This window comes from Gadus macrocephalus, chromosome 12 (assembly GCF_031168955.1).
Source record: "Gadus macrocephalus chromosome 12, ASM3116895v1".
NCBI lineage: Eukaryota > Metazoa > Chordata > Actinopteri > Gadiformes > Gadidae > Gadus > Gadus macrocephalus.
This window is the reverse complement of record NC_082393.1, coordinates 11581952-11594714: the sequence shown is the minus strand read 5'-3', so window position 1 is coordinate 11594714 and position 12763 is coordinate 11581952. Positions and strand designations below refer to the sequence as shown.

Below are 12763 nucleotides of genomic sequence, written 5' to 3'. Positions count from 1 at the left end.
CTCTACCTGGCCTTCCTCCTGAGGGGACCCGCCCTCTACCTGGCCTGCCTCCTGAGGGGACCCGCCCTCTACCTCGCCTTCGCCGGCCTCCTGAAGGGTTCCGCCTTCACCACTGCCGGCCTTCTGAGGGGGTTCTTTGCCACTGCAGGCCTCCTGAGGGACTGAGCCCTCATCGTCCTTGCCGCCGGCCTCCTGAAGGGTTCCGCCTTCACTCTGCCTCTGCTTGCCCCCCAGGCCGTCCGCCTGAGGCTCCCTGCCATGCCCTGGGGCAGTTTTCTGGCCGCCCGCCTGACGTCCCTCGGCTCTGCCCCAGTCCATTTATTTTTTTTTGATTCCCCCCTCCTGGCGCCCCTCCACCCACCCGTTTTGGGTTTGACTTTCTTTGTTTTTTGCTTGTTGTGGGTCGCCTGGGAGTCGACCCTTAAGGGGGGGGTACTGTCAGGGTGTGTGTGTTTCCCTGTGTTTCCCTCCTGTGTTGATTACTGTTCCCTCCCCTAATGTGTCTCAGCTGTTCCTCGTTGTGTTTGTTATTTAAGCCCTCGTCTTTCCTTTGTTCCTTGTGCTGTCATTGTGGTTGCTTGTGGTTTGCTGTGGTTAGTTGTGGTTGTTAGTCATGCGTGTTCCGTGTTCCCTGTCGTCTCCCGAGTTCCTTGTTCCCTCTCGAGTTCCCTGTTGTCTCCCGAGTTCCCTGATTCCTGTGCCTTAGCCTTTAGGCCTGAATAAAGTGCCGTTTCCTGAAATACCGTCTGCGTTTGGGTCCTACCTGCCTGCCTGCACCCGCAGCAACCTTAACACAGCTATGCGTAGACCGCCTCTGAACGCTTCCGAACACCGCCAAAACTCCACCGGATGTTTGGAGATGACGTATCTCCCCTCAGATGTAGGCAAAATGACCTTGATAAGATACCTGTTTTCCGTCTTGTCATCATTGCTATTAAATTAAAAATGTCTTTTACTTAATTACTTACTTTACTTTTTTAATGTCTCTTTTTTTCGCCGCTTTCTACGACGTCTTTCAAAGCCGCTGTTGGTAGTGTCGGGTCAGCCATCTCTTCTTCGTTCGTTACCCGACTCCGGTTGCATTGTGGGATAGCGTAGTGACCTACCGTTGTATACTGTGGCGGGAGTACGCATTCTTTAACGTTTTCCGTACTACACAATGCGTACTGAGCATTCGGACGCGCTATATTTGTGGCGTACTACAAAATGCATACTGAGTATTCGGATTCAGCCCTGGATTGGGTTTTTTCGAGGTTTGTTTACCGGCGTTGCTATGGTTACCGGTCTTACGTGTTCCAACGGTATATAGGGTTTCTAATAAATCGCTGTCTAATCAATACTTAATTTACTGCCTCTTCCGTGGTCATTACAATATTATGAATAGACTGCGTCAGGTTCTCCGACGTCTCTCCCTCTTGGCCTGCCCATAACAGGTTCAAATATTAAGGGCTGCCTAATATTCGTTCGAATTTTGATTTATTTTTTGATATTCTAATTATATTCGAATTAAGAAGTTCGAAGTCAAAGCCCTAACGCACACACGCACGCACACACACACACACACACAATGCATTTCGCTGCTAAAACAACTTGGGCTGCTTCTAGGACATTTTGGGTGCATTTGAACGGTATGTGGGCAGGACGTTTTTTGCAGGCAGGACCTGGCAACCCTGCGCTGTTGCCCGAGGTGCAGAAATGCTCCGGAACAGATGTGGATCCACCATGGCCCAAATAATTGTCATGAATAGCATGAATAGATTCATGCATTATCATTCAACTTGAACATGTGTTTTTACAGTATAGAGTGGTGGAGGGATGACGTATGTTGGCCAACCCGGAAGTGAGCGTCGACCTGGGTTTCCCTTGACAAAAAGCCAACAGGTTTTTCCATTGGATTTTGGATTATTGCAGAAAAATTAGCATCTTTGAAGCACCTCCACAAAAACTGAAAATAAATAAATAAATAAAAATAACTGTGCTCCAAAGAACGAAATGTAAACCAATGCATTCTGAATGGGAGTGTTTCTCCTATTTTTCCATGCTACACAGAACGAAATGTAAACCCATGCAAATAAAGACTTCATGGTCATAATAATTTAAATATCATTATTCTCCTCAGTGTGTAGGGTGGTATACTATTTTTTTCAATGGGGCTGCATCCAGTCACTTGACCGTCATGGTTGCTATGGTGGTTGCTATCGACCAGCCCCTCTAATCCTTACATGGCTCTAAAAACCACGCGGCAAAGGAGCTGCCGTCCATTGTGTTGTTTTTGTCGTAAACTAGGGTCCGATGGTTAAAAAATAGACAGATATTCCAAGGTATCCTTAAAAGGCAGCTTGGATGTTTTTATTTTCTGCAGTTTAGACTTCTTCTATAACCTATTTTTGAAAGCAAAACACCAAGCTCAATGATTTAACGAGGCAGGGTTATTTGAAACAATTTATTAAATATATATTTGTGAGAGGTCATTCCTTCTCCTGAGTTTGCTTCCTATTTATGTCTAGTGTACAACCCTACTGTCCACAAGCATCACCCCTCCCCATATGGATTTGGAGAATTGTTGCCACGTCCCAGTGGTGGAGGTATCATATATATGAAAGAGGGCATTCAATTATACTACAATGATCAATTAGGAGGCCGAAGCCCTAAAGGAAGTGATGCAATAGGTGACTGGGTCGACAACATTTAAGTAAACTGTACTTTGAGGTCTCTTATATATCAAAGGGGGTCTCAAAGGACGCATACGCTTCAACCTGTGGCTCCAGCCCTACAGGAAATGACTCAGCAAGTGCTCCATCTCGTTGCACCTGCACCCAGCGGCTCGCTTGCAAGATTTTGGCCTGAAGTTCTTCCCAGACCTACACCCTAGCCCTCCAACACGCATATCTGAGAATCAGGCTTCTCTTTAATAATGACAAAAAGTTACGAGAGAAATACACATTAACTTTTTGTTATCTCATAAGCGGCGTGGTGCCGGCTCCTTTTGACCTTTTGACCCCAGACTTCAAAAACGTGGCCACAGGCCAGCTGTGTCTACACACCTTAAGCCACAAATGTACACCTCCATCCCACAAAAAATGGGGACTAGAAACTAACCTCTGTCTTATGTACATTTACTGTACTGTTGGAGGTCACGCCCCTTTTCCGGCCTTTTCGAGATAGCTAGGGAGGCTAAAATGTTTACACACATTTCCCGGGGCCCCGAGAACGACATATCCGAGATTTGGAGTTCTAGCCCTTAGAGAATAAAAGTTTTCCCAAATGGACTGTCATTTGGACAAAGCCCCTCAGAAGTGTTACCTGCAAGACCTAATGGTTCAGAATGTGGTGGAAAAACTTTTTTGAGATAGGAACGTCCTACCACCCTGAAATTTGAATACCTTATTCTAAGGCCTAACTGGGACCCCCGCACCGAAATTTGGCCCGGTCGGACCCCGAGGGCAGGAAGGGGTGGCCCTTCCTGCCCGAAACTTGGCCCAGTCCGAGCCCGAGTGCAGGAAGGGGGGGCCTGGACTTTCATAATCCTCGCTCGGTGACTTTAAAGGATGTTTGGTCGGATGTTATGACGAAGAATCATAATGTGAATGGGAATATTCTATAAATGTCTTGATCTCATCTTTCGTCTCTACACTTCTGCTGCAGCCGCTTAAAGTCTCACTCCGAGAACCTTAAAATATGAATCAATCCATTAGAAGTATGAAAATATCTTCCCGGTGGCGTAACGGGGCAAACAAGTTGTCCTTTGACATCTACGTTTCGAGGCGATTGCAACAGTGCCACACATGATCATATTTGAATATGTTTCGGGGTAGTAATTAGCTGTCGATTTTGGAGGCCTTTATCAATAATGACCAGCTATAGATTTGCTTCCCGATGGAGATTTTTGACAAATTACATGTTATTTAGCATCTACACGTTAAGCTGAGTCCAATGAGATCAAGCTCGCCCTCTTGCTACACCGAGATCATGTCCTTGACCTAGGTGTACCATGTAAAATACATGTTACCATTTGCTAGAGTGTCATGCTGGGTGTCATTGGACTCAGCTCAACGTGTAGATGCTAAATAACATGTCATTTGTCACAAATTTCTTTCGGGAAGCAAATCAATAGCTGCTCATTATTGATTAAGGCCTCCAATTTCGACAGCTAATTACTACCATTAAACATGTTCGAATATGCTCATGTGTGGCACCGTTGCAATCGCCTGGAAGCGTAGATGTTGAAGGACACCTTGTTCGCCCTCTTGCGCCACCGGGAAGATATTTACATGCTTCTGATTGACTATTGAATTGATTCAGCTATTCCCCCAGAAGTCTGGGGTCAAAAGGTCAAAAGGAGCCGGCACCACGCCGCTTATGAGACAAAAGTTAATGTGTATTTCTCTCATAACTTTTTGTCATTATTAAAGAGAGGCCTGATTCTCAGATATGCAGGTTGGATGGCTAGGGTGTAGGTCTGGGAAGAACTTCAGGCCAAAATCTTGCAAGCGAGCCGCTGGGTGCAGGTGCAACGAGATGGAGCACTTGCTGAGTCATTTCCTGTAGGGCTGGAGCCACAGGTTGAAGCGTATGCGTCCTTTGAGACCCCCTTTGATATATAAGACCTCAAAGTACAGTTTACTTAAATGTTGTCGACCCAGTCACCTATTGCATCACTTCCTTTAGGGCTTCGGCCTCCTAATTGATCATTGTAGTATAATTGAATGCCCTCTTTCATATATATGATACCTCCACCACTGGGACGTGGCAACAATTCTCCAAATCCATATGGGGAGGGGGGGGGGGGTGATGCTTGTGGACAGTGGGGTTGTACACTAGACATAAATAGGAAGCAAACTCAGGAGAAGGAATGACCTCTCACAAATATATATTTAATAAATTGTTTCAAATAACCCTGCCTCGTTAAATCATTGAGCTTGGTGTTTTGCTTTCAAAAATAGGTTATAGAAGAAGTCTAAACTGCAGAAAATAAAAACATCCAAGCTGCCTTTTAAGGATACCTTGGAATATCTGTCTATTTTTTAACCATCGGACCCTAGTTTACGACAAAAACAACACAATGGACGGCAGCTCCTTTGCCGCGTGGTTTTTAGAGCCATGTAAGGATTAGAGGGGCTGGTCGATAGTGTGAATACATTCTGTATTCACACACACACATGTGGCGCTCGCACGGTCGTGTCTCATTGGCGGGCCAACGTCTCTGGGCGGGCCAGGCAGAGTAAGAGGAGGAGCTTAGATGCTTCATGACGTCCTAGAAGCAGCCCAAGTCTCTTATTTTTCAAAGGGGGTCTCAAAGGACGCATACGCTTCAACCTGTGGCTCCAGCCCTACAGGAAATGACTCAGCAAGTGCTAGAAATTTTATAAGAAACACGTTTAACGGTGAATCGATCCTAAAATATTGCATTTCCCATTCAGATAATAAAGATTAATAAAGATCATACACATTCACTGACTGAAGATTATGCAAGGAAAATGTACATTTCTCGCTAGAAATGTCATTAGAAACACGTTTAATGGTGTATCTGTCCTAAAATATTGCATTTCCCATTCAGATAATAACGATTAATATGGCTACGTAACAATTTCACCAAATGGTAGGAGAACGTATCGCCCCCTGTTGGTGCTATTCCCCCATTCATTTCGAATGGAGAAGGACGCGTGTTCAGGGTGACGCTTTGGTCCGGCAAAGCGTAGTCTGGCTGAACGGAAGTGGACAGCGTCTATTGCTTAGCGGCCGATTTGGCCGCGACTCCTCCCCTTCCGGTTGCTGGCGTTACCGTATTGTGCTCCCCCTCAAACTCGAAAACTAGGCAGTATGGCGAGTTTTGAAGAGGACTTTGACGGCGCTGTAAAGTTGGCATGTTTGGCTCTTTCCGTGGACACATCTCTGGACAGTATAACATTGTTTTCCAAAGAGACACATGAATAGCAGTTGGTGGTAAATGGCTATAGGCCTACAGACAAGTTTTCAAAATTGTTTGTGGAACTAGACATCCAATCTTGTTTAATTTTAATATAATGTAATTACTGATTACTGACTATCTGATTTCATTACAATGGTAGGACCACAACATAGCCTATTTTGACATTACCTTGGAGACTCCGTCTGGCAGGATTCTCCCCGGGGACGATGCGTTTGCGGTCACGACTATCGCCGGTTGGTGTGGATTTGGCGCATCGTTTCACTCTGACAGCGGCATGAGCGTTTGACATGGATTTAACCAATGAACCGATCCGTTCCACTTCACAATAGCTCCTCCGGTATTTCTTTAGTAGTGTTCTACAAGAACCACATATAAATGTTAAAACGTCGTTCGTTTTTATAGGTCCCGTGAGCTCCTCAAGGGCCAAAGTGTATGGTGGCTTGAAATCATCGTGACAAAGAATCAAACGATGTTTGTTCTTTTTATCTATAAAATTATCTCCACATAGGCGACATACATCGTTAATGGTTTTTTGTGGCGTTTGGGATTGAGCCATTTCTGACAGCCTCTGAACGTCAAGAAGTTCCGTCAAAATAATTTCCCCCCCGGCACTATTTTGCATGGACACAACTACTGCTTCCCGGGCTTAGCCCCGCCCTAGACGATTGTGATTGGTTTAAAGAAATAAAAACAGGCCCGCCCAGTTTCCCCACGGATAGACGGCTCGAGGTAGCGTGGCTCCAGACCATTCTACTTGCTGTAGTTTGGTCTGGCTTTGCGAGACTAGGCAAAGCGTGACCCTGAACACGCCTTGCGATGTGGACAGACGTATCTATTTTACGCCTTGGCGTGATACTGGGTTGGCATGTTCCTGCTGCATGGCTTGAATAAGATTGAACACGGCCATCCATATTTGTCTTGTGGAATAGCCAAAAAGACTGCACACTGTATTCCCCAACAGTGTTCTAAACTCAATAAAATTGCAAAGCTGCACTCAGAGCTGACATATTGTTCAGGCATCAAAAAGTATCATTTTGACTAGATTAGCTCTTCGTATATGAGTAGAACTGACCCCGAAACTCATTTATTTCAAGAGTGGATTGCAATTACGACGTAATTCAATTCAATTCAATTCAATTCAATTCAATTCAATTCAATTCAATTTTATTTGTATAGCCCTTAATCACCATTACAGTCTCAAAGGGCTTAACAGGCCAAATATTTGTGACACCCCCCTTTACCCATGCCCCCACACGGGCAAGAAAAAACTCCCTTGAATCAGCAAGGAAGAAATCTTGAGAAGAAACGCAGTGTAGGGGATCCCTTCTTCCAGGGATGGTCAGGAGTGCAATGGGTGCCACAATTGACACACAGGTAAATACATGCACAACATATAAAAAACAATGGTGATGGGGTTCTGGCTGGTTATCCATGAGGAGAGTCCAGGCATCCAGTCCAGCACCCGCAACACGCTAGAACAGACAGAATAGTGAATTAGAACGGAAAAAGTACATAGTGGGAATGTATAATGTAATAACAAAAGCACAAGCAAACAGAGTAGTCTTCACTACGCATCTGTTGTATTCACACTCCAAATGCAAGATTGCAGAGATGCGTTTTGAGCTTCCCCTTGAATAGCTCCACAGAGTCAGCTTCCCTGATCGCTGATGGCAGCCTATTCCATAGAAAGGGGGCTCGATAGGCAAACGCTCTCTGTCCAGCCGATTTCTTTTTAACCTTCGGCAATGAATGAAGGCCGGCTCCCGAAGACCGGAGAGACCGAGAAGGACTATAAGGAATGATCAGGTCCTTCAGGTACGATGGAGATAGTCCATGCAAGGCTTTATAGGTTAGCAATAGCACCTTAAAGTCTGATCTGAAAGTTATTGGTAGCCAGTGTAGAGAGGCGAGAATAGGTGTAATATGATCAAACTTTCTCGTTCCGGTCAGCAATCTAGCTGCCGCATTGTGTACCAGCTGTAGACTCTTTGTAGTAGAGTTCGGTAATCCCGAGAACAGTGCATTGCAATAGTCAAGTCTTGACGAGACAAACGTAATAATGACGTGCAACCTCATTGGTTAGGTTCATAACATGTAATGTTCCCACACACGAGGCGGAGGCGGTGTATAATCCATGGTTTATTCAACCAACTAACTGTGATCAATTCAGAACGCTAGGAGTAGTAACCAATGGTAACTTACAACGGTAACGCCACACAAAAGAACTTAACGAATCTCAAGAGACCCAAACATAAAACACAAACAAAGTATCCTAGCAACGGGTCCAATTAACACGTGATGATAGGGCTATGATGTTTGTCCATGTATCTACAGTCAATTAAGAAACGGGAAAGTAAAGTAATAAGTAGTGAAGTTACTTTTCAAATGCAGTAACTAATAAAGTAATCTCATTACAATTTATAGAAGTAACTAGTAATAAGTAACTAATTACTTTTTTGAGTAACTACCCCAACACTGATAATAATATAAACAAATAAAAAAAATCGGAAATCCCAGTGAATAGTGAATGAGCTACTCTATGATCGATTGTGGCGGATGTAAATTGATACACCTTGACATCGTACGGCTAGTTGTTTACAAAGACTGCTGCGCAGTGCGCACCCCTGTGTGGGGAACAACATCAAGGATCCATCAACAACATCAGCCTGCAAACCGTAGCCTCTACACAAAGGTAAGAATGTGGATCAATAATTTGTACTTTGTTCAAGTATTTCTTTACTGTCTCCCAGCGACAGCTAAAGCATAGGCTGTCTGAGAGAGAACTTTTGCGGGCTGGCTGTTAGGTTTTTAGCGAGTTAACTAAAGTTTGTTGTCTCAGCTGTATCAGCTCTCGACCATCCTGTTGCACTATTTTAGTGGAAAACTGGACAAACCGTATGGTTTTACCACTACCAAAGATCCTTTATCTATGGATGCATATATGTAGCAAAATTCAAATGGCAATGCAATTTGCAATTCAAATGGCAATGCATGTAAGTCATTACATTATGCAATTGACAATTCATTATGCAATTTAATAATATAATTTGTAAATACGTTATTCAAAGTGTATTTTAATATGCAAAGTGATAATGAAATCCTCAATAAAATTTGCAAAAGTTATAACAATAAAAATATAATAACATTTTGTCGCATTTTTTGAGTTCCAACACACAGAGCGTTAGCCTGGCACCGCCCACCTATCTACTTCCGCTCAATTTTCATTTAATTTCAGTAGTCAGTCTTGGTCTAAGGTATATTCATGGCTTCCTTCGAAGCCAGATTTTTGGCGGTCCAATCAGCGAACAGAGGGAGTGGCTGAGAACGATGACGTTAAAGTCACCTCTCGTTGACGGACATCTTCACGCACGGTGTTTGGTTTGTTTACAGCCTGTGCGCAACGTGATTCCCGGCCAAACGTTAGCGATTGGTTATGGCAGATCCAGAGTGGCACTGGGCAGATCCAATAGTTTTAAACTTCAACAGACACCCGCCTTCAAGTGAGTTAACGTTTGTCAGTTGAGTAGGTCCAGCCTCTGAACATACCCAGGCTTTTTTGGGAAACCTGGCTCGACAGAGACGCAACTCGCAATCAGAGTTAAATGGTACCACGACGCTCACTTTAGATTCAATTAGTCGAATCAGGTTTTCCGCTTTAGGTTCAATGCGCGTTCACATAAAAGGGGCGTTTATCGCGTCATTTGACACACCCTTATGCAAGATTAATCGAGCGAGAGCGGTGTGTTTCACCCAAGGCGAGCAGTGTATTATTATGAATTCCTACGAGGAATTCAAAGTCCAAATCACAGCCAAGGGGAACACGGTTGCGCATAATAAGGCTAGGGTGGCGTGCTGGCAAAAAATAGCCGGCTGTGTTAATTCGTAAGTGAAAAGATTCTGCATATTATCTAGAAAAATATCATGTATCATCATGCCTTTTACCCCCATAGATGTGGTGCCAGCACGCTCCTATGAACATGGGGCCAAGTCAAAAATAAATATAAAAATATTATTCAATGTGGTAAGGTGTAAGCATCCATTTGAATAATTTCAGGTGAACCTAGCCTATGATTTGCAATGACCTAGGCTCCAACCTTTAATCTCATGTTGATTACCTGTAGCAAATAAAAAGAAAACCCAAATTAATACGACTGGGAGGGGGACCGCTCCACCGCCCTTCACCACTTCGGAGGAGCTGGCTCTCGCCAATAACGAAGGTCGGCCGATGATGGTAGGAGTGGAAGGGGGGATGTCCTCTGACCCCACTGCCTCGACATCCAAGGCGTTTGTAATGAGTATTCATGTATTGGCAATGGACATAAATAATTGTCTTGCTAATCAAATGTGAAATGATTGAGTGTAAATTAATTGTGTCATTTTTAGTTGAAGGTAAACATTATTTTGGAGGAGCCGCCCACAATCAATCTCCAGAGGTATATAACTATAAAAGCAAAGTGTCACGTATTCTTCTAAATGTTGAATTTTTAGAAAGAATGTCCTATAATAGGTTTCCCTGATTCTTTCAGGAGACTCTGTCGGCCTGTGACTCCAGGGCGACTATGGAGGTGATTTTTCTTATAAATTCTCACAGCTATAATATGCATTTGTAGAATAAAAAAATCCTAGGCCTAATAGTGTCACTGACATAGCTGTTATGTAAGGGATAATGGACAACACAGCACTTGACTATCCAAGATTAATGTACGTTGAAAGTGGGGCCACCTTTGAATTTTCTAAAGAGCCATCACAATGGGAAACTCAACCGAGCAGTGCTGTAACTGTTTCACATGACTCTTCCTTTTGATCATTTATTCTACAGAGGGAAATGACATTGGATGGGCCATCCACCTCCACCTCAACCTCCTCAAGGCCTTCTCGAGGGACAGACAAGGTTTTTATTTAGGTTATTCCTTTTGTAATGGGCGCCACAAGGCTTTGACCATGGTAACTGAATTAATTAATTATTTATTGAACAAAAGTCACAATGAAGTTAAATGAGATTATCAAATGGACACATTATCATTCATACCAAATGTAGCCTACCTACTACTTAAAGGTCCCATGACATGCTATTTTATGTATTCTTTAATATAGGTATTAGTGGGCAACTAACACAGTATTCAAAGACGTTCCCGAAATTCAGCCATGGTGCAGAGTTACAGCCACTCCGAGCCAGTCGCACATTGAGCTTCCCCCAAATGCGCTGTTTTGGTGTCTGTAGCGATAATGCAAATGAGGAGGAGCGAGGCGGGTCAAGGAGGAGGGTGGGGGTGTGGCCCTGAGCAGCTTGCAGCCACGGTACCATGCGCTCTGTTTACAGTGGATGTATTGCGATGGCGAGGTGCACACAGCCATTAGCCGTGTTCTGTAAATATTCTAGAACACACAGAGCTCTATATCTAAATATTATCATATAGCCTACATAGATATCTATATCATATAATATATATTATCACGGCAAAAGCTGTGTGAGCCGATATTATGAATCTCAAACGACCGTGTTGGGTTCTCCAACGTTCCTGGTTCTTCAACGTCCACAACAATGTGAAGTAGACTGAACTGCGACAAGGAGGAGAAAGGGATTGTTGCCGGGCAGCGTTTAGGCACCTCCGCCTCCGGCGGTGGTCCCTCAGCGGGGCTCAAGCGGGAGACATTCGCCGCCAACAATCCCTTTCTCCTCCATGTCGTGGTTCATGTTCTTGAGGGAGTCAAAGCCAAAGTTCCTTTTAGTCAGGTGGCTTAACGAGTATTTTCGACATTACCGTTACCGGGCGGACAAAAGCACCAAATTTTGCATGAGGCTTCCTTAGGGCTTGGTAGTCACTTTTAGCCTAGGAGCCACCCCTCCCCCCTCCCTATTTAATATTTAAGGGTATTTTTCAGAATTCGGGCCCATTTTTCAGAATTCGGCCCATTTCTGTCCACAGACAGGGTGTAATTATATTAAAAACGAATTACATCTAATACATTTTAGATCCATTCACCATAGTTTTCACATGTCGTGCCATATCTCAAACATTATTTATCACCAGAGGGTGGGGGAGAGTCTGTGGGGGAGGGGGAGTTCGGGGGAGGGGGCAGCAGGGCATGTTTGGTGCTTTTGTCCAGCCTGTGTTAAGAATTGCAGGAAGGGACTCAAACGCAGACCCAATGCAGGAAAGAACTCAGAATTTATTCAAAAACAGTTAACACTCTCAGAAGTCCAGAACACATTTACATTTGCAAAGTGGTGAACAGTCCAGGTTTGCTTTGCCACAGCTGCAGTTGGAACAGTCTCCTTTGCAGGAACATTTAATGAGCTCCCTGCACGCTCTTGAAACTTCTGGAGTTGTCATCCAAACAGGCACCCATAAGTTGGATACCTTGTTCCAGGCATACTGTTGTGGAGAAGGAACCACCTGCTGTGTTTGTGTGCTGGTAGTCCAGATTCCTGCTTGATACACTGCTCGTCTCAGGTGCTGGAGCAGTGCATCCTGGGTGGGTGGCAATTTGTCCATTGCCAGATTCTTCTTGCAGAAAAGTTCCTTTCTTGCTTCATTGACTGAGGTCAAAGGGCTGGTTTTGTTATACAGAATAACAGTCAGTCTCTCGAGCTTCTGGAATGATTCATCATCCAGTTCGAGCTGCTGGAAGGGATGGTTGGCCAGAAATACAAATGTCTCTGTAACATCTTCATAAGACTGCCAGGCTTGCCATACTGACTTCTTGCCTTTTCCATTGAATGCAGAGGTCGTGTCACAGCCAGAGTATGCATGGAACACAGGTAGGCCTTTTGATCGTGACTCCCCGAGGCTTGCACAGATGGTGTTGATGTGGTAAAACCTGTAATTCTTG

At 44.3% G+C, this 12763-nt stretch overlaps 1 long non-coding RNA gene across 1 annotated transcript; it reads left to right on the top strand.

Annotated features, from left to right (window-relative positions):
* The first annotated feature begins 7998 nt into the window (after nt 1-7998).
* LOC132469913 (uncharacterized) lies at nt 7999-11649 on the top strand. Its single transcript, XR_009528515.1, has 3 exons — nt 7999-9950; nt 10051-10494; nt 10749-11649. It is a non-coding gene; the product is annotated as an uncharacterized LOC132469913 (long non-coding RNA).
* Nucleotides 11650-12763: the final 1114 nt, after the last annotated feature.